Source organism: Pseudophryne corroboree, chromosome 6 (genome assembly GCF_028390025.1).
Source record: "Pseudophryne corroboree isolate aPseCor3 chromosome 6, aPseCor3.hap2, whole genome shotgun sequence".
Lineage (NCBI taxonomy): Eukaryota > Metazoa > Chordata > Amphibia > Anura > Myobatrachidae > Pseudophryne > Pseudophryne corroboree.
This window is the reverse complement of record NC_086449.1, coordinates 298,031,301-298,051,696: the sequence shown is the minus strand read 5'-3', so window position 1 is coordinate 298,051,696 and position 20,396 is coordinate 298,031,301. Positions and strand designations below refer to the sequence as shown.

At 44.7% G+C, this 20,396-nt stretch overlaps 1 long non-coding RNA gene and 2 pseudogenes across 1 annotated transcript in view; 2 read left to right on the top strand and 1 right to left on the bottom strand.

The window, feature by feature from the left end:
* Positions 1–20,396, top strand: part of LOC134935211 (uncharacterized) — a 149,682-nt gene that overhangs the window by 116,797 nt on the left and 12,489 nt on the right. The gene's annotated exons all lie outside the window — the stretch shown is intronic.
* On the bottom strand, positions 5,019–5,137 carry LOC134937344 (5S ribosomal RNA; annotated as a pseudogene).
* LOC134937498 (5S ribosomal RNA) lies at positions 6,720–6,838 on the top strand (annotated as a pseudogene).

The following is a 20,396-nucleotide window of genomic DNA, read 5'->3' as shown; positions in this document are numbered from 1 at the left end:
GCCAGGTACTGGTCAGGCCCAAAACACTGCTTAGCTTCCAACGTCGGCCGGGGTTGGGCATGTCCAGTGTGGTGTGGCTGTGGCATTATTCAGGAGGCAAGGATAAATTGAAAGGAGAAAGGTGAGGGAGACTAGTATCCAAAGTCTGCTTACATTACAAGAAGGGTGCAATTTCATATCCGTCATTGAAGCCATTTGGGTGCAGGGTGTTCAGTTCATAGATCCAGAACATCTCCCTCCTGGAAAGGAGGTTCGAGAGATCACCGCCTCTTTCTCCCAGGGATACCATTTCGATGCCTTTATAAGTTAGTGACTCCGGGTCAGAGTCATGGCATTGATGGAAGTGTCTTGATACAGCGTGTGTTAAGACTTTGTTCCTTTCATTTCTGATGTGTTCTTGGATGCGAAGTTTCAATGGCCTCTTAGTTTTCCCAATGTACTTCATTTTGCACGGACACTCCAGGAGATAAATCACTGATGTTGTGTTGCAGTTTATAAATTGTTTGATCCGGTACTCTTTGTTGGTGTTATTGTTGAAAAAGGATTTTCTATTCTGATGGAGGTACCTGCAAATATTACATCTGCCACACTTGAAACTGCCCACACATTTTGGCATGGTGCTTCTTACTTCGGGATTTCTTAACATGCTGGGTGCCACGAGATCTTTTAGACTTCAAGATTTTCGAAAGACTAATTGAGGATCTTTGGTAAGGTAGTCCTTCAGAATGGGGTCCATTAGTAATATGTGCCAATGTTTCTTAAGTGTTTGTTTAATGAGGTTCTCATGCCTGCTATATGTGGTGATGAATTTCACTGTGTCATCATTATTTTCTTTGGATTTGTATTTAAGAAGTTCGCCTCTGTCCATGCTTTGTGTTCTTGCAGTGGCTTCTTCCAGCAGGCGAGTGGGATACCCTTTCTCCTTGAATCTGCCCTTGTATACTGCGAGTTGTTCATCTCTGTCTTCACTGGCTTTGCAGTTGCGTGCTATTCTGTTGAATTGGGAGAAAGGGATATTGTCCTTTCACTGTTGTCGGTGGTTACTCCTGTAATGCACATAACTGTTCATGTCCACCTTCTTAATAAAATTGCTCGTGGTGACATCTTTTTCTGTATGTGTGAGGACTAAATCTAGGAACTCAATCCTTTCTGTGTCATCTGTGGCCGTGAACCTGAGATTCATATTGTTATCTGAGATATATGTTAAAAATCCTTGGAAGCTTGGCTGATCTCCTTCCCACACAATTAAAATGTCATCAATATAGCGTTTGTAAAAGATGATATTGTGCTGATATGGGTTATTTGTAAAAACATAGTTGTCTTCCCACTGTCCCATAAAAAGATTGGCGAAACTGGGTGCAAATATAGTGCCCATCGCCGTGCCACATATCTGTAGATAAAACCCATCTAAAAACTTAAAATAATTGTGTTTCAGTATAAAATGCATTAGTTCGCATATAAAAAGTCTATGATCCTCCATGATGAGATGGTCTTTACTCAGAAATACATTGCAGGCCTCAATCCCTTTGTCGTGCTCTATACAAGTGTATAGAGATTGCACGTCAATCGTGACCCACCTATACGTATCCTTCCACTGGAATGTCTCCATTAAGTTCAGGACCGATGTGGTGTCCTTCAGGTAGGCCGGTAATTCCATCACATATTTTCTCAAGAATATATCCACATACTCTGAGAGGTGTGAGGTCAGGGAGTCAATCCCTGCCACAATGGGTCTACCTGGGGGGTTGACTAGGGATTTATGTATCTTGGGGAGGAAGTAGAAAATGGGGGTAGTGGGGTTGGAATTTAACAGATACTGGTACTCCTCTTTTGTGATTATTTCACGTCTGAAACCCTTTAGGAGCATTGTCCTCAGTTCCTCCACAAAGGGTTCCTTGGGGTCTTTATCCAAGGGAATGTATGAGGATCTATATCCTAGTAATCTGTTCGCTTCCATGGTATAGGCTTCCCTATCCATGATAACCAACCCCCCCCCCTTTGTCAGCCGCCTTTATGACAATATTCTTATTTTCCTGTAAGTGTTTAATGGCTTCCGTCTCCCTGTTTGTAAGATTCTTTTCCTTAATTGGTGGGATGTTGGCATCACATAAGTCCTTTTTGACAAGTTCATAGAAAAGGCCCACATTGTGTCCCTTAGATTCTAGAGGATAGAACTTCGAACTCGGTTTTAGCCCGGATTTGTATTGTTCATAGTTCTGTATAATGGCATCTTCTTTTTTAAGAAAGTGACGTTTAAGGGTGATCTTCCGTATGAATTTATTCAAGTCTATAAAGACATCAAACTTGTTCATGCCCTTGGTCGGTGCGAATGAAAGACCCTTTTTTAGCAGCGTGGTTTCATGTTTAGTCAGCGTGTGGCCTGAGAGGTTGAAAATGCCTTTCGATTTGGACGGTTCTATTCCAGGTTCCGCCTTCTGAACAGGCTTTTCCCTCCTGCCCCCACGGCATCCTCTTCTTCTTCTAATCTTCTTTTCCGTGGTGACGCTTGGGTGGTTTTCCATCTTACGTTTGCCCTTGCCGCATCCCGATGGTGCAGATTGGTGCCGGGTGATAAAAAAGAGTCCTCTGTGTTAGAATCCAGCCTTTGTAATGTTGAAAATCTGTTATTGGTTCTGACCTGATTCACCTGAGTGTCCCTAGAATTGGTTCTAGGTGCTCTTGATTTTTTGGGGATGGACTGCCAGTAATCCCTCTTTACTCTTGGATCCTGCTGTCCTCCTCTACTGAACCTACTCCAGTTCTTGATCAAATTATTTTCATAGTCATGTCTGTCTCTAGCAAATTTCCTTTCTTTATTTTTGATCACCTCCTCCTCTATATGTTCAAGTTTTTTATTGAGAACGTTTTCATTAATCCTGAAATCCTCTTTGTCCTTAAAAATCTCCATTTTGCCCTCAGCCTCTTTTATTTCTACTTCCAAGTCCGAGATGATGCGTTTCTTTTCCGCTATCAATAGTCTCATGAGATTAATGGAGCAGTTATGTAGTGTGTTGTCCCACTCCTTCATAAAGTCCTGGTTATCCAGTCCAAAAGTAGGCTGTTTAGAGATCCTAAGCCCCCTGGGAACTCTATTGACACTCACATAGTGTTCTAGACCTCTGATGTCCCACCAAGCCTTCACGTCCTTCGTTAGTAGTCTTTCTATGCTCCAGAACATGTCATCGAGATTGTTACTGGCATGTTCTGTCTCGGGGACAGTGATTTCATTAAAACATTTTTGGCATAGGTGACTCCTCTTATTAGTGCGTTCATTGGTTCCAAACATACTGTGTGTGATACCGGCTTCCTCCAGGCAGCTGAAAACAGTAATAGCAAAAAGAAAGATGTGTACCAAGGAAGCTGTCAGCGCCACAGACGCAGTATCTCTAATATCAACACTAGTATTAGGACCAAACAGTAAAATGACTAAAAAACCAAAAAGAACTGCTTAGTGGGCACTCCCTATAGTTTATTAGGGCGTCAGCTTATTTACCTCAGGTAAGATAAGGCACTGGTATAGATGCCTTGAATAAAAGTGTGTGGACAGGGAATGAGGTACTACAGGCGACCACTGGTGCCAGATAATATTATAAAAACTAGGCAGTTTAGTAAAAAAGGAAGATCATTTATTTATGAAGCACTAAAACAAACCCAGGTCTTAAAAAGGTGGGAATTAATACAGAAAAAAGACATACACAAAAACGCATAAAATACTCGTAAAAAAAAAAACTCCCAGAGAAAAGGAGCATAAAAAGTAGGACATAAAATATACAGGAATAAAAGCAATCAAATTTCAAAGAAAAGAGGAGTAAATATCTTAACTTAGTGTTTGAGGTTAGATCAAGGTAGCACCCAACGCGTTTCGTCCTGTGTGGACTTCATCAAGGGGTGATTTGAGACTAGAGACAGCACTACTATATATACTCATCCTATGAAGGAAGTGGTGCTTACATCACTTCCTGTGGTTAATTAGATTCAAAAACGGCCATAAAGCATACTAAGACACAAATAAAATATACTTATACATATCAGAGCATCATATATTAAAAGTGTTGTTTGAAAAATACAGTAAAACATGTGTAAGGCATGAAATATATCATATAGCCATGGACTTCCTGTACGGGCATTGTATGACCTCACATCCGCCCAACATCCGGTATCCATTTCTGCAGAGTGCTCATGCGCGCGCTCCGTATAGCGGGACGCGTCCGTTCTATTGAATGTGATCTTGGTTACAGTGGACCAGTTCTGCAGAGTGCGCATGCGCGCGCTCCGTTAAGCGGGACACGTCAGTTCTATTGAAGGGGATCTTTATTGCGGCGGACCAGTTCCTTCATACGTGGAGCAGGAAACAGAGTCCTCCGTAAGCTAGTTCCTGCTACTATAGTTCCTATGTGTTCTGTATTCACCGCGGCCATGTTTTTGGAGTCAGGATCGATCGCCTGGGACAGTTCCCCGAGTATAGTTTATTCTTGGATTTTGATCCTTGACTCACGGGTTAACACAGCTCCATATTCAGACATGGATATATAAAAGATACAATAAAAGGTAGAATCAGCAAATACGGCACAACAGTTTAAAAAAGGGGGGACAAATATGAATATTAGTGTATACATAAAAAAATGGATATAAGATGGAAAAAGTGAAAATGAATAAATATAGGAGCATTACCTATTGCTAATTAGATTCCTATGTATAGCGCACTTATCCAGATGCACCAAACTTGTAGTATGTGGACCTGCTAACTGCTAGGATTTTCATCAAGAGGTGGTTGTAGCAAAGAAAGGGAGTCAGAGGAAGAGATGGAGCCATAATACAGAGGCTTCATTTGAGATAATAGAATGATACAAAAGGAGATTTTTTGGGGGTGGGAGAGCCCCAAGGGAAGTTATTACAAACATGTGGAGACAAAGAGTACGTGAACCATATAAACAATTGGAACCAGGCGGAATCCGATATACCCATATGTACACACACAACAGTTAGAGCATCATTCTGATTTCGCTCCAACGTCTGTACATTTACAACACCCGATGTTCTAAGGAGGTCTCCCATCCTTGTACTGGCCGGGCCCAGCCTTGCTTAGCTTCCAAGATCAGACGGTGTCGGGCATGCCCAAGGTGGTATGATTGTAATAGTGATGTGGGAACATTAGACATGAGCTCAAAGTTCGCCGTATATACAAAAGGGGTACATTCAGTATCCCGGTCTGGATTAGTTTAATAAACTATATAGAACCAGAGTTATAGGCCATGTTCATAGACACCAGATAGTGTTAAATAAAGACATATAAATCCTTCCTGGAGAAAAAGGGGAAGGGAATGGAAAATGAAAAGGTTGGAATACAGGGTAAAGGACTTAACCTTTTTTAGCAAGTCGCTAGAGCCCCTGATCTCCCCTGGGGGTCTCCCCGCTAGGTACTGGTCAGGCCCAAAACACTGCTTAGCTTCCAAGGTCGGCCGGGGTTGGGCATGTCCAGTGTGGTGTGGCTGTGGCATTATTCAGGAGGCAAGGATAAATTGAAAGGAGAAAGGTGAGGGAGACTAGTATCCAAAGTCTGCTTACATTACAAGAAGGGTGCAATTTCATATCCGTCATTGAAGCCATTTGGGTGCAGGGTGTTCAGTTCATAGATCCAGAACATCTCCCTCCTGGAAAGGAGGTTCGAGAGATCACCGCCTCTTTCTCCCAGGGATACCATTTCGATGCCTTTATAAGTTAGTGACTCAGGGTCAGAGTCATGGCATTGATGGAAGTGTCTTGATACAGCGTGTGTTAAGACTTTGTTCCTTACATTTCTGATGTGTTCTTGGATGCAAAGTTTCAATGGCCTCTTAGTTTTCCCAATGTACTTCATTTTGCACGGACACTCCAGGAGATAAATCACTGATGTTGTGTTGCAGTTTATAAATTGTTTGATCCGGTACTCTTTTATGGGTTATTTGTAAAAACATACTGTAAAAACATCAGTGTTTTATCTCCTGGAGTGTCCGTGCAAAATGAAGTACATTGGGAAAACTAAGAGGCCATTGAAACTTCGCATCCAAGAACACATCAGAAATGTAAGGAACAAAGTCTTAACACACGCTGTATCAAGACACTTCCATCAATGCCATGACTCTGACCCGGAGTCACTAACTTATAAAGGCATCGAAATGGTATCCCTGGGAGAAAGAGGCGGTGATCTCTCGAACCTCCTTTCCAGGAGGGAGATGTTCTGGATCTATGAACTGAACACCCTGCACCCAAATGGCTTCAATGACGGATATGAAATTGCACCCTTCTTGTAATGTAAGCAGACTTTGGATACTAGTCTCCCTCACCTTTCTCCTTTCAATTTATCCTTGCCTCCTGAATAATGCCACAGCCACACCACACTGGACATGCCCAACCCCGGCCGACCTTGGAAGCTAAGCAGTGTTTTGGGCCTGACCAGTACCTGGCGGGGAGACCCCCAGGGGAGATCAGGGGCTCTAGTGACTTGCTAAAAAAGGTTAAGTCCTTTACCCTGTATTCCAACCTTTTCATTTTCCATTCCCTTCCCCTTTTTCTCCAGGAAGGATTTATATGTCTTTATTTAACACTATCTGGTGTCTATGAACATGGCCTATAACTCTGGTTCTATATAGTTTATTAAACTAATCCAGACCGGGATACTGAATGTACCCCTTTTGTATATACGGCGAACTTTGAGCTCATGTCTAATGTTCCCACATCACTATTACAATCATACCACCTTGGGCACGCCCGACACCGTCTGATCTTGGAAGCTAAGCAAGGCTGGGCCCAGCCAGTACAAGGATGGGAGACCTCCTTAGAACATCGGGTGTTGTAAATGTACAGATGTTGGAGCGAAATCGGAATGATGCTCTAACTCTTGTGTGTGTACATATGGGTATATCGGATTCCGCCTGGTTCCAATTGTTTATATGGTTCACGTACTCTCTGTCTCCACATGTTTGTAATAACTTCCCTTGGGGCTCTCCCACCCCCAAAAAAATCTCCTTTTGTATCATTCTATTATCTCAAATGAAGCCTCTGTATTATGGCTCCATCTCTTCCTCTGACTCCCTTTCTTTGCTACAACCACCTCTTGATGAAAATCCAAGCAGTTAGCAGCTCCACATACTACAAGTTTGGTGCATCTGGATAAGTGCGCTATACATAGGAATCTAATTAGCAATAGGTGGTGCTCCTATATTTATTCATTTTCACTTTTTCCATCTTTTATCCATTTTTTATGTATACACTAATATTCATATTTGTCCCCCCTTTTTTAAACTGTTGTGCCGTATTTGCTGATTCTACCTTTTATTGTATCTTTTATATATCCATGTCTGAATATGGAGCTGTGCTAACCTGTGAGTCAAGGATCAAAATCCAAGAATAAACTATACTCGGGGAACTGTCCCAGGCGATCGATCCTGACTCCAAAAACATGGCCGCGGTGAATACAGAACACATAGGAACTATAGTAGCAGGAACTAGCAGACGGAGGACTCTGTTTCCTGCTCCATGTATGAAGGAACTGGTCCGCCGCAATAAAGATCCCCTTCAATAGAACGGACGTGTCCCGCTATACGGAGCGCACACATGCGCACTCTGCAGAACTGGTCCGCCGTAACCAAGATCACATTCAATACACCTTATACACACAGCCTGAAGGTAATTTTAGCCAATATTTTTTATAACTTTGTGCATTAAACAAAGTGTGTCTACATTCACACAATTCATTTATGTTTCATATACACCTTATACACACAGCCTGAAGGTCATTTAATACAATATTTTTAATAACTTTGTGTATTAAACAAAGTTTGTGTACATTGAGCCATTAGAAAAGAAAGGTTTCACTATCTCACTCTCACTCAAAAAAGTCCGTATTTCGGAATATTCCGTATTTCGGAATATTTGGATATGGGATACTCAACCTGTATTTTATTTGTGTCTTAGTATGCTTTATGGCCGTTTTTGAATCTGTTAACTAATTAACCACAGGAAGTGATGTAAGCACCACTTCCTTCATAGGATGAGTATATATAGTAGTGCTGTCTCTAGTCTTAAATCACCCCTTGATGAAGTCCACACAGGACGAAACGCATTGGGTGCTACCTTGATCTAACCTCAAACACTAAGTTAAGATATTTACTCCTCTTTTCTTTGAAATTTGATTGCTTTTATTCCTGTATATTTTATGTCCTACTTTTTATGCTCCTTTTCTCTGGGAGTTTTTTTTTTTTACGAGTATTTTATGCGTTTTTGTGTATGTCTTTTTTCTGTATTAATTCCCACCTTTTTAAGACCTGGGTTTGTTTTAGTGCTTCATAAATAAATGATTTTCCTTTTTTACTAAACTGCCTAGTTTTTATAATATTATCTGGCACCAGTGGTCGCCTGTAGTACCTCATTCCCTGTCCACACACTTTTATTCAAGGCATCTATACCAGTGCCTTATCTTACCTGAGGTAAATAAGCTGACACCCTAATAAACTATAGGGAGTGCCCACTAAGCAGTTCTTTTTGGTTTTTTAGTCATTTTACTGTTTGGTCCTAATACTAGTGTTGATATTAGAGATACTGCATCTGTGGCGCTGACAGCTTCCTTGGTACACACATATATATATATATATATATAAAAATACACACTGTATATATATATATATATATATATATAAATAAGCAGGAAAGCCTGCCACTCCACAACATGCAGTGTCCTAGTTGCTGGGGTGTCCTCCTAGATTTTAGAGGTCCAAAGTATGTAAAAAAAAAAACCAGGTGACACTCCACGTGCTAACTCAACATACTTTATTGCCAGGGCATAATAGATATATGTATATATATATATATATATATATATATATATATATATATATATACACTGCTCAAAAAAATAAAGGGAACACTTAAACAACACAATGTAACTCCAAGTCAATCACACTTCTGTGAAATCAAACTGTCCACTTAGGAAGCGACACTGATTGACAATCAATTTCACATGCTGTTGAGCAAATGGAATAGACAATGGTGGAAATTATAGGCAATTAGCAAGACATCCCCAATAAAGGAGTTGTCTGCAGGTGGTGACCACAGACCACTTCTCAGCGCCTATGCTTTCTGGCTGATGTTTTGGTCACTTTTGAAATCTGGCGGTGCTTTCACTCTAGTGGTAGCATGAGACGGAGTCTACAACCCACACAAGTGGCTCAGATAGTGCAGCTCATCCAGGATGGCACATCAATGCGAGCTGTGGCAAGAAGGTTTGCTGTGTCTGTCAGCGTAGTGTCCAGAGTATGGAGGCGCAACCAGGAGACAGGCCAATATATCAGGAGACGTGGAGGAGGCCGTAGGAGGGCAACAACCCAGCAGCAGGACCGCTACCTCCGCCTTTGTGCAAGGAGGAACAGGAGGAGCACTGCCAGAGCCATGCAAAATGACCTCCAGCAAGCCACAAATGTGCATGTGTCTACTCAAACGATCAGAAACAGACTCCATGAGGGTGGTATGAGGGCCCGATGTCCACAGATGGGGATTGTGCTTACAGCCCAACACCGTGCAGGACATTTGGCATATGCCAGAGAACACCAAGATTGGCAAATTCGCCAATGGCGCCCTGTGCTCTTCACAGATGAAAGCAGGTTCTCACTGAGCACATGTGACAGACGGGACAGAGTCTGGAGACATCAAGGAGAACGTTCTGTTGCTTGCAACATCCTCCAGCATGACCGGTTTGGCAGTGGGTCAGTAATGGTGTGGGGTGGCACTTCTTTGGGGGGCCGCACAGCCCTCCATGTGCTCGCCAGAGGTAGCCTGACTACCATTAGGTACCGAGATGAGATCCTCAGACCCCTTGTGAGACCATATGCTGGTGTGGTTGGCCCTGGGTTCCTCCTAATGCAAGACAATGCTAGACCTCATGTGGCTAGAGTGAGTCAGCAGTTCCTGCAAGATGAAGGCATTGATGCTATGGACTGGCCTGCCCGTTCCCCAGACCTGAATCCAATTGAGCACATCTGGGACATCATGTCTCGCTCCATCCACCAATGCCACGTTGCACCACAGACTGTCCAGGAGTTGGCGGATGCTTTAGTCCAGGTCTGGGAGGCGATCCCTCAGGAGACCATCCGCCACCTCATCATGAGCATGCCCAGGCATTGTAGGGAGGTCATACAGGCACGTGGAGGCCACACACACTACTGAGCCTCATTTTGACTTGTTTTAAGGACATTACATGAAAGTTGGATCAGCCTGTAGTGTGTTTTTCCACTTTAATTTTGAGTGTGACTCCAAATCCAGACCTCCATGGGTTAATAAATTTGACTTCCATTGATAATTTTTGTGTGATTTTGTTGTCAGCCCATTCAACTATGTAAAGAACAAAGTATTTAATAAGAATATTTCATTCATTCAGATCTAGGATGTGTTATTTTAGTGTTCCCTTTATTTTTTTGAGCAGTGTATATATATATATATACATATACTGTATATATATATATATATATATATTTATATATATTAGCAGCTACATACAGTAGATCGATATATTGACTCTTTCCCCTTTCCAGCAATCCAGCAGGGTATGCATTCGCAGGAAGGGGGGCGGGGATTATCGTGAGTTGGGTTGGTTGTGATATGCGGGATGCAATCGTATGGCGGGGGAGGGGGGGTATAATCACTGGGCCGGGGGTAATATATATGCGGGTTGCAATTGCGAGTGGTGGTGGCGGAGAGTGGGTACAATGCGGCGTGACATTGCGGGAGTCTGTTGCTGCGGTGCGGGATTCGAATATGTACAACCCGCCCTGGGTGTTGTCGCGGATAGGAGCGGACAATTACTTCCATTCGTACAGTTTAACAAGAGCCAGCAGCACGAAGCTTACTTTACGTGCACAGACATTTAGAGCCACTGCCGCTGGGTTACTTACACTGTCAGTACTGCCAGGTGGCCGCGGAATCCCTGCTCTTCATCTGTAAAGGAAGTGGAGATCAGCTAAGGTATAAAGCAGGCATTCATCGACAGCATGAGGTGCCGCCCTCTAGTGTCCACCGCCCATAGGCAGCTGCCTAAAGCTGCCTAATGGTGGCACCGGCCCTGCTGGGGGACACTTCATGTCCATGGGGTTAATGCAGGATAGAAGTATCAGCACCTTAATGAGCTAGCCTTCAGGAGGTATAAAATTGCCTCCCCTCTAAACCCTCCTCAGTTGAACTTAAAGAGCTTGAATGATAGGTTGAAGAACAACTTTACCATCCTACTCATATATTCAACAAATGAGGGAGGGATTGAAGTGTCCCCCAGATGAAGTTAGAGAAATAAATTCAACTGGTATGCACCAAAAATCTTATTTTCTCTACCTACATCTTGGGGACACTTAATGACCATGGGGGTGTACAAAATCTGCCCCTAGGATAGAGCATGTAGAGACATATCTGAATTTAATACTTTATGTACAAAATCAGATTCACTGGACGCAAAGTCCTGAAAACGGTATAATTTGGTGAATATATAGATTGAGGACCATGTAGCTGCTCCAAATAACTGCTCTGCAGATGTCCCATTCCGCACTAGCTAAGAAGTACCAACTGAGTGAGTGGAATGGGCTGAAATCTTAACTTGAATAGGCCTAATAGCCCTAGTACATGCCATCTTAATTGTGGTCTTGATCCATCTAGCTATTGCATGTTTAGATGTTGTCCAACCTCTTTTCTTGTCATCACACAGAATAAATAAACTGTCTTCCTAATACTTGCAGTCAGGGGCATAACTAGAACTTTGTGGGCCCCATATCAAAATTTATAAGGGTTCCAAACTCAGTATGCACTGTTCTGCAGATGTTTAGCACACTGCTATTTATCTGTGTATTGCTGATATGCAAACACTGAGCTGTGTATGTCATTGCAGATGTTACACACCTGATTGCTTTAAGGTGGCACACACAGAACGACCAGGAAAGGGGGGGGGGGGTTCAGCTCACAGACAGAGGTATGAGTGCACTGCTCACTCTGCTATCAGTAGTGTGGCTAGATCAGCTATGCCCGTGCCACAGCTATACTTCCGGGCTTCCGGACTCGAGAGATGATGATGTCATCTTCTCGTGAGTCTTTCTACAATCAGGCTCCAGGTACTTACTGCGGGGGATGGCGGCTCTGTCAGACAGCGAGTGACAGTCCCAGTGACACCCCTCCCATACCATCCCCTCCTACCAGGAAGTAAATAGCCGGGTGGCGGCATCCTACTATAACAAACAAACAAACAAAAAACAGTGCAGTGGTATTGCGTGCTGGACCTTAGAGCCCAAGCTCAAAACGGCCAGGCCCCATAGCAGCTGCATCCCCTGCACCCTCTATAGTTACACCACTGCTTGCAGTACTGTACAATAACATTTTTAACACTTTGACCACATCTAGCAATGACAATGTGTCCTTGCTAATGGTCTTGTCTGTTTTAGAAAAGGAGGAAATAACTATTTCCTGGTTTAAATGGAAATCAGATACCACCTTAAGATGAAAAGAGGGATGTGTACAAAACACTTCCCTATTCCTTATGGATGACTAAATATGGAAAATTACAGTATCAACATACTTGACTACTCTCCAGGACTCTGCAGGAGACACACAGTTTCCTTGGTATTACCCTGCAGCTCCGTAAGAGTGGGCACCCCTCCCTTCCTAGTGAAGGGGGCAGAATGGGAAGATAAATTCAGATAAACCGCAGTTCCGTTGGAGGGATGTGGCCTAATGGCACAATTATATGCTAATTGTGTAATTTTAGCTCTGCCCCTATGCAAATATGGTTAAACGCTGAATTTTCTCCTTGAGGGGGCGGGGCCTAATGATGCAATTAGCCTGGCCCCACTCCCATTGCCATCCACCTGCTTATTATGTCCGGGCATCTCCCGGAGAGGAGATTAGTAATGTAGGCAAACTATGAGTATAAAGCTCCTAATACTGACACTCTCCTGGCTGATGTAAGTGACAGAAGAAAAGGCAATTTCCACTTAAGATTCACCTCCTATACAAACTCAAAGGAATTAGCCTGAAGTGCTGTCAATACGAGATGTAAATCCCAATGCTCTCTAGGATGCCTTATATGGTGGTTGTATGTGTAAAAAAAGTGCACTCACATCATAACTTCTGTTATTACAGCCAACCTTCTTTAAAAGTAAACAAAAAGAGCTGATCCTTGCACCTTCAGAGTTACTAGCACGAGACCTAAAGAGAAACTGTCCTGTAAGAAAGAAAAGATTATAGGTAAAGAAAAAAAGGATGCCCCTGTCACTGACCTAGGTTGGGGGTGTTGTGAACTCGGGGGTTCTCCCGATGGTAGGGGAGAGGAACCACGGTTGGGTTGGAACAGGGATGGCTTGATATAGGTCTTCCTCATACAGGACTCTGACAGTAAAGCTTGGTGAAAATATTAAAGAACTTTATTGCAGGAAGGGAGCAACACAATGTCACATAGCAGAGAAGGAACATATGGGGGGAATGTCCAGGCCTATAGGAGAACTTGTAAGCAATGTTAAAGATTCCAGGAAAAGAAGTACTTGTGAGTGTTGGTACAAGATAATAGTGACTGAAGAACTTGTGAGTGATGTTTTTAAAGATACTGATGATTTGAAGAACTGGTGAACGGTGGTTAAAGACTCTGATGATTTGTATGACTTGAGAGCGGTGACTAAAGATACTGATGATTTATAGAACTTGAGAGCGGTGGTTAAAGACACTGATGATTTGTATGACTTGAGAGCGGTGATTAAAGATACTGTATAACTTGAGAACGGTGGTTAAAGACACTGATGATTTGTAGAACTTGAGAGTGGTGTTTAAAGACACTGATGACTTGTAGAACTTGAGAGCGGTGTTTAAAGACACTGATGACTTGTAGAACTTGAGAGCGGCGTTTAGCCCACAGCCCACGCTGACTCCAAGAAGCACTGGTGACTGGATTTCAGAGGAACACACCAGCCGCTGTATACGCTGGAACTGTGCAGCAACTGGAACCTGGAAGTGCCAGAGACACTGAGGTACGACTGCAGAGAGATTCGCCGGGAACAAGAGCACTGGCATCCACTTCAGGGGAAAAGACGATACTCAGGCGCCGAGGCTCTGCCCGGCGTCTGCCTTTGAATCTCCCGCCTCCGCTGGATTGGCGGAACAGTCTGATGACGTCACCCGCTCCCCGCCCACGTGATGCCGGGTGTCATGGCGGCGCCCCTGCCCCGGGGAGCCGCCGGGAGCTGCGCCAGCCAGACGCCGGAACCCGTGGACCATCGAAGGCGGAGGCCGCAACACAGACCAGCAGGCACGCAGGGGTAAGCGCGGTGAATGCTGCCTATGGTGTGTGACAGTACCCCCTCCTCCAGGAGTGGCCCTCGGACACTTTCCAGGTTTTGTTGGATGTCTGGAATGGAAAATTCGCACCAGTCGGGGAGCCATAACTTCAGTAGCCTTGACCCAGCTCCTCTCCTCGGGGCCAAAACCTTTCCACTCCACCAAATACTGTAGATTCTTGTGAAGATAACGAGAGTCAAGAATAGCTTTGATTTCAAAGTCCGTTCCAGCTTCAGACTCTGCAGAGGTTGGCCTCGGGGACTTTAAATGGAACTGGTTTAAAACAAAGAGGCGAAGGAGAGAGACATGAAAGGAGTTTGGTATCCGGAGGTGGGAAGGCAATCCCAATTTGCAGACAACCGGGTTCAGGACTTGTAACACAGGGTAAGGACCAATAAACTTTGGGGCGAACTTCATAGTGGGCACCCTTAACCGGAGGTTGCGGGTGGAAAGCCATACCCTGTCACCAACCTTGTATTGGGGAGCTGCTCGTCGCTTTCTATCCGCAAAGAACTTATAGGGGCCGGAGACTCTCTTGAGATTAACATGAACTCGACTCCAAATTTGGCTGAAGTGCCGAAGAGTAGAGGCTGCAGCAGTAACATCCTCCGGAGGACAAATGGGTAATTCAGGAACTTGAGGATGGAACCCATAATTAATGAAAAATGGGGACTCACCAGTCGAAGAGTGGTACAGATGATTATGGGCAAACTCGGCCCATGGCAACAGTTCCACCCAATCATCTTGCGAGGGAGAAAGATAAACACGGAGAAAAGTCTCTAAATCTTGATTGACACGTTCAGTTTGCCCATTGGTTTGTGGATGGTAAGCAGATGAAAACTTGAGTTTTATTTGTAAGGCCGTACAGAGAGCTCTCCAGAATCTTGCAGTGAATTGTACCCCCCGGTCAGGGACGATTTCCTGAGGTAAGCCGTGCAGGCGGAAATGTTCTCGGATAAATAACAAAGCCAACTTGGGAGCTGATGGTAACCCGGTCAAAGGTACAAAATGTGCCATCTTAGAGATCGGTCGATAATTACCCAGACAGTATTGTGACCCTTGGAGAGGGGCAATTCGGTGACAAAGTCCATAGAGATATGGGTCCAAGGCCTCTGAGGAATGGACAGTGGATGCAACAACCCCGCAGGAGGCAAACGAAGAATTTTGTGCTGAGCACACTGAGGACATGAGTTGACATAATCTTGAATATCCTTCTTCATAGTGTCCCACCAGTAAGACCTTCGTAGAAACTCCCACATCTTTTGAACTCCAGGATGACCGGAAAACTTGGAAATATGAGCCCACTGCAACAACCTTGGTCGAAATTTAGCTGGCACAGACATTCTCCCAGGAGGAGGACCCAGAGCGGTGGGAGCCGCTGACATAGAAACTGGACTGAGAATCAAAGCCTTCTCAACGGAATTCTCCACATCCGAAGCTGTTAAGGAACGGGATAAAGCATCAGCCTTGGTGTTAAAAGTCCCAGCCCGGTACTTAATAACAAACGAAAACCGAGTAAAGAAGAGCGCCCATCTAGCTTGATGGGGATTCAAGCACTGGGCCGTCTTGAGGTACAGCAAATTCTTATGATCAGTGAAAATTGTAATTAGGTGTTTATGACCTTCCAAAAGATATCTCCATTCCTCCAAGGCAGATTTTATTGCCAAAAGCTCTTTGTCCCCAATGGTGTAATTCTGTTCCGCAGGAGAGAATTTGCAAGAATGGAAACCACATGGATGTAACTTCCCATATGGAGCGTACTGCGAAAGCACGGCACCTATGCCTACCGTGGAAGCATCAACCTCCAAAAAGAATGGTTTTGAAAAATTTGGTTGTTGAAGTACTGGAGCGGACATAAAGGCTGCCTTTAACTGAGCGAACGCTGCTACAGCTTCGGAGGACCAATGACTTGGGTCAGAACCCTTCTTGGTTAGGGCAGTAAAAGGTGCCACGATGGTAGAGAATCCCTTTATGAATTTCCGGTAGTAATTTGCAAAACCCAGAAATCGTTGTACCGCTTTCAAGGAAAGAGGCTGAGTCCAGTCCCGGATGGCAGTGAGTTTCTCTGGATCCATACGAAGCTTCGTGCCTGAAATGATGTAACCAAGAAATGGAATAGAAGGAACCTCAAAAGTACATTTGGAAATCTTACCATAAAGATGATTCTCTCGCAATCAAAGAAGTACCTCTTTGACCTGTATTCTGTGCTCTGAGATTTTTAGAAAATATCAGAATGTCATCCAAATATACCACTACACTTAGGTATAGCATATCCCAAAAGACTTCGTTAATGAATCCCTGGAAGACGGCAGGGGCATTGCTGAGGCCAAACGGCATTACCAGATACTCGTAATGCCCGTCCTTGGTATTGAAGGCCATCTTCCATTCATCTCCCTGTCGGATACGTATCAAATTATAAACTCCCCTTAAATCAAGCTTGGTGAAAACTCGGGCTCCGCGAACTCTATCAAAAAGCTCCGTAATGAGCGGCAAAGGATACTTATTCTTAATGGTGACATCATTTAGACCACGATAGTCAATACTTGGTCTCAGCCCTCCGTCCTTCTTCTTCACAAAAAAGAAACCCGCCCCGGCCGGGGAGGTAGAGGGGCGGATGAATCCTTTCTGCAGATTAGACTTGATATAGTCCGACATAGCTTGGGTCTCGGGCAATGATAAGGGATAAGTGCGACCCCGAGGTGGCATTTTCCCCGGAATGAGCTCAATGGGGCAGTCCCAGGGTCTATGCGGTGGTAGCTGATCGGCCGCTTGCTCCGAGAACACGTCAGAAAACTCCCGATAGGCCTCCAGAATGAGCCCTTCATCTGACTTGGAAGATACACGGAGCGGATAGACAGGGGTGAGACAATTTGAATGACAAAAAGAACTCCAAGATGTTATTTGTGTCGAACTCCAGTCGATGTGAGGGTTGTGAAGTGTAAGCCAAGGAAGGCCAAGAACCAGATCGTGGGGCATCTCCCGAATCACTAGGAACTCCAGGTGTTCTCGATGCAGAGCTCCCACTTGCAGTTTGATTGGTACTGTACAACTTGAAATCAGACCGTTAGAAATTTGGGTACCATTGATAGCAGTCAACGTAATAGGTCGTTCGACCAACCGTAGCTGAAAACCCAGATCCTGGGCACAGGAAAGGGAAATAAAATTCCCTGCAGCCCCTGAGTCCAGCAGAGCCTTAACGGGTTTGGCTATTGACTCGGAGAACAGAGACACGGAGAGTAAACAGTCCACTGGCGGAGAAGGTTTAGAAGAAACCCCTAGCTCAACTCCTCCGGAACAAGCTAGGACTGCCCGTTTCCCGGGCGAGACTTGCAAAACTTGAGAAAGTGATCCGCGGCTCCACAGTAGAGGCAGAGTCTACCCTCACGACGACGCTGACGTTCTTCTGGGGACAGCCGAGATCGATTAATCTGCATGGGTTCATCAGGACTTGGAATAACCGTTTGCTTAGATGGAAGAGATCGGACCCTTGATCAATCTGACCGACTACGTTCGCCACCTCGTTCCTGCATGCGAAAATCCACCTTCCCACAGAGCGAGATCAACTGTTCTAAAGAATCTGGCAAATCTCTAGTGACCAACTCATCCTTTAGACGATTGGAGAGCCCGTTCCAAAAGGCAGCCCGAAGGCCATCATTATTCCAGCGCAGTTCTGAGGCTATGGTCTGAAAATTAATCACATACTGTCCCACTGAACGAGAGCCTTGTCGGACACGAAGCTAGTCTGCAGAGGCAGCGGTCGTCCTGCCGGGCTCATCAAAGATCCTCCAGAATGACGTAATGAAATTGGTGATACTAGAAACCAATGGTTTAGATTGTTCCCATAACGGAGACACCCAATCCAACGCTTAACCCTCGAGCAAAGAAATAATGTATGCCACCTTGGACCGATCAGTAGGGAAGTTATGTGAAAGAAGTTACAAAATGTACCTCGCACTGATTGAGAAACCACGGCAATTCTTGGATTCCTATTATAGCGAGAAGGAGTAGGGAGCTGAAGGCGTGACCTGGTTCCAGAGGAGGATGGAACATTACTAAAGACAACCACTGGAGCGGGTACTGGAGCTGGGGCCGGTACTATTGAAGCCAGAGAAGTCTGAATTTGATCCAGATAATTCCTGGAGATAATGCATCACCTGGCCCTGTGCTGCTTCCTGACTTTGTACTCGAGAAATCAAGTCCTGGATGGTACTTGCCTCTGGGCTCCGATCCCCCGGGTCCATGAGGCCTGAGTATACTGTCACTGACCTAGGTTGGGGGTGTTGTGAACTCGGGGGTTCTCCCGATGGTAGGGGAGAGGAACCACAGTTGGGTTGGAACAGGGATGGCTTGATATAGGTCTTCCTCATACAGGACTCTGACAGTAAAGCTTGGTGAAAATATTAAAGAACTTTATTGCAGGAAGGGAGCAACACAATGTCACATAGCAGAGAAGGAACGTATGGGGGGAATGTCCAGGCCTATAGGAGAACTTGTAAGCAATGTTAAAGATTCCAGGAAAAGAAGTACTTGTGAGTGTTGGTACAAGATAATAATGACTGAAGAACTTGTGAGTGATGTTTTTAAAGATACTGATGATTTGAAGAACTGGTGAACGGTGGTTAAAGACTCTGATGATTTTAAACACTTGTGAGCGGTGGTTAAAGACACTGATGATTTGTATGACTTGAGAGCGGTGACTAAAGATACTGATGATTTATAGGACTTGAGAGCGGTGGTTAAAGACACTGATGATTTGTATGACTTGAGAGCGGTGTTTAAAGACACTGATGACTTGTAGAACTTGAGAGCGGTGTTTAAAGACACTGATGACTTGTAGAACTTGAGAGCGGCGTTTAGCCCGCAGCCCACGCTGACTCCAAGAAGCACTGGTGACTGGATTGCAGAGGAACACACCAGCCGCTGTATACGCTGGAACTGTGCAGCAACTGGCACCTGGAAGTGCTGGAGACACTGAGGTACGACTGCAGAGAGATTCGCCGGGAACAAGAGCACTGGCATCCACTTCAGGGGAAAAGACGATACTCAGGCGCCGAGGCTCTGCCCAGCGTCTGCCTTTGAATCTCCCGCCTCCGCTGGATTGGCGGAACAGTCTGATGACGTCACCCGCTCCCCGCCCACGTGATTTCGGGTGTCATGGCGGTGCCCCTGCCCCGGGAAACCACCGGGAGCCGCGCCAGCCAGACGCCGGAGCCCGTGGACCATCGAAGGCGGAGGCTGCAACACAGACCAGCAGGCACGCAGGGGTAAGCGCGGTGAATGCCGTCTATGGCGTGTGACAGCCCCGTTTTGTGCTTACCCATATAGCTTTTCCAAATGCTATGACAATTACCTGCAGAAACATTTATTCCTGACTTTAATAATAGTCTGCATTAATTAATCTAATAAACTTGGCTTCAAGAGCCCTGCCATTAAACTTAGTTTCTGAACTTCCTGACACAGAATCGGACCTTGCAACAACAGATCCTGATGTAGAGGGAGGCTGATTCCCGTTCCCACCACTATTTTCACTAAGTCTGTGTACCACACTCTTCTTGGCCAGTTCGGTGCTACTAGTATTGTCGGAATTTCCTCTTTTTTTATTTTGATTAGGACCCGCTGATGCATTGGAAATGGAGAAATATGTATGCTAGTCAGAAACTCCAGGGTACTAAAATTGCATCTATCAGAAACAACTGTCTGTCTTTTTGTTGAATTGAGAGGCCATCAAATCTATCTCTGTTTGTCCCCATTTCTCTATTAGAGTCTGGAAAACTTCTGGATGCAGAGACCATTCTCCTAGGAGAAAGCCTGCTTCCCAATTCTCTATCCCTGGAATAAAGACTGCTGATATAGCCAGGATCCTGGTCTCTGCCCAGGACAGGATCATTCATGGCCAAGTTACTCCTTGTCCCTCCCTGGTGATTTATGCATGGCACGGCTTTAGCGTCGTTGGACTGAATCCTTATTGGTTTCCCTAGAAGAATGAAAAAAACATCTTTCCTAGGACTTCTGGAGTTGAAAAAAACATTTTGTCAAGCTTCCAAATGTTTCTGAACTTTTCCTCTCTC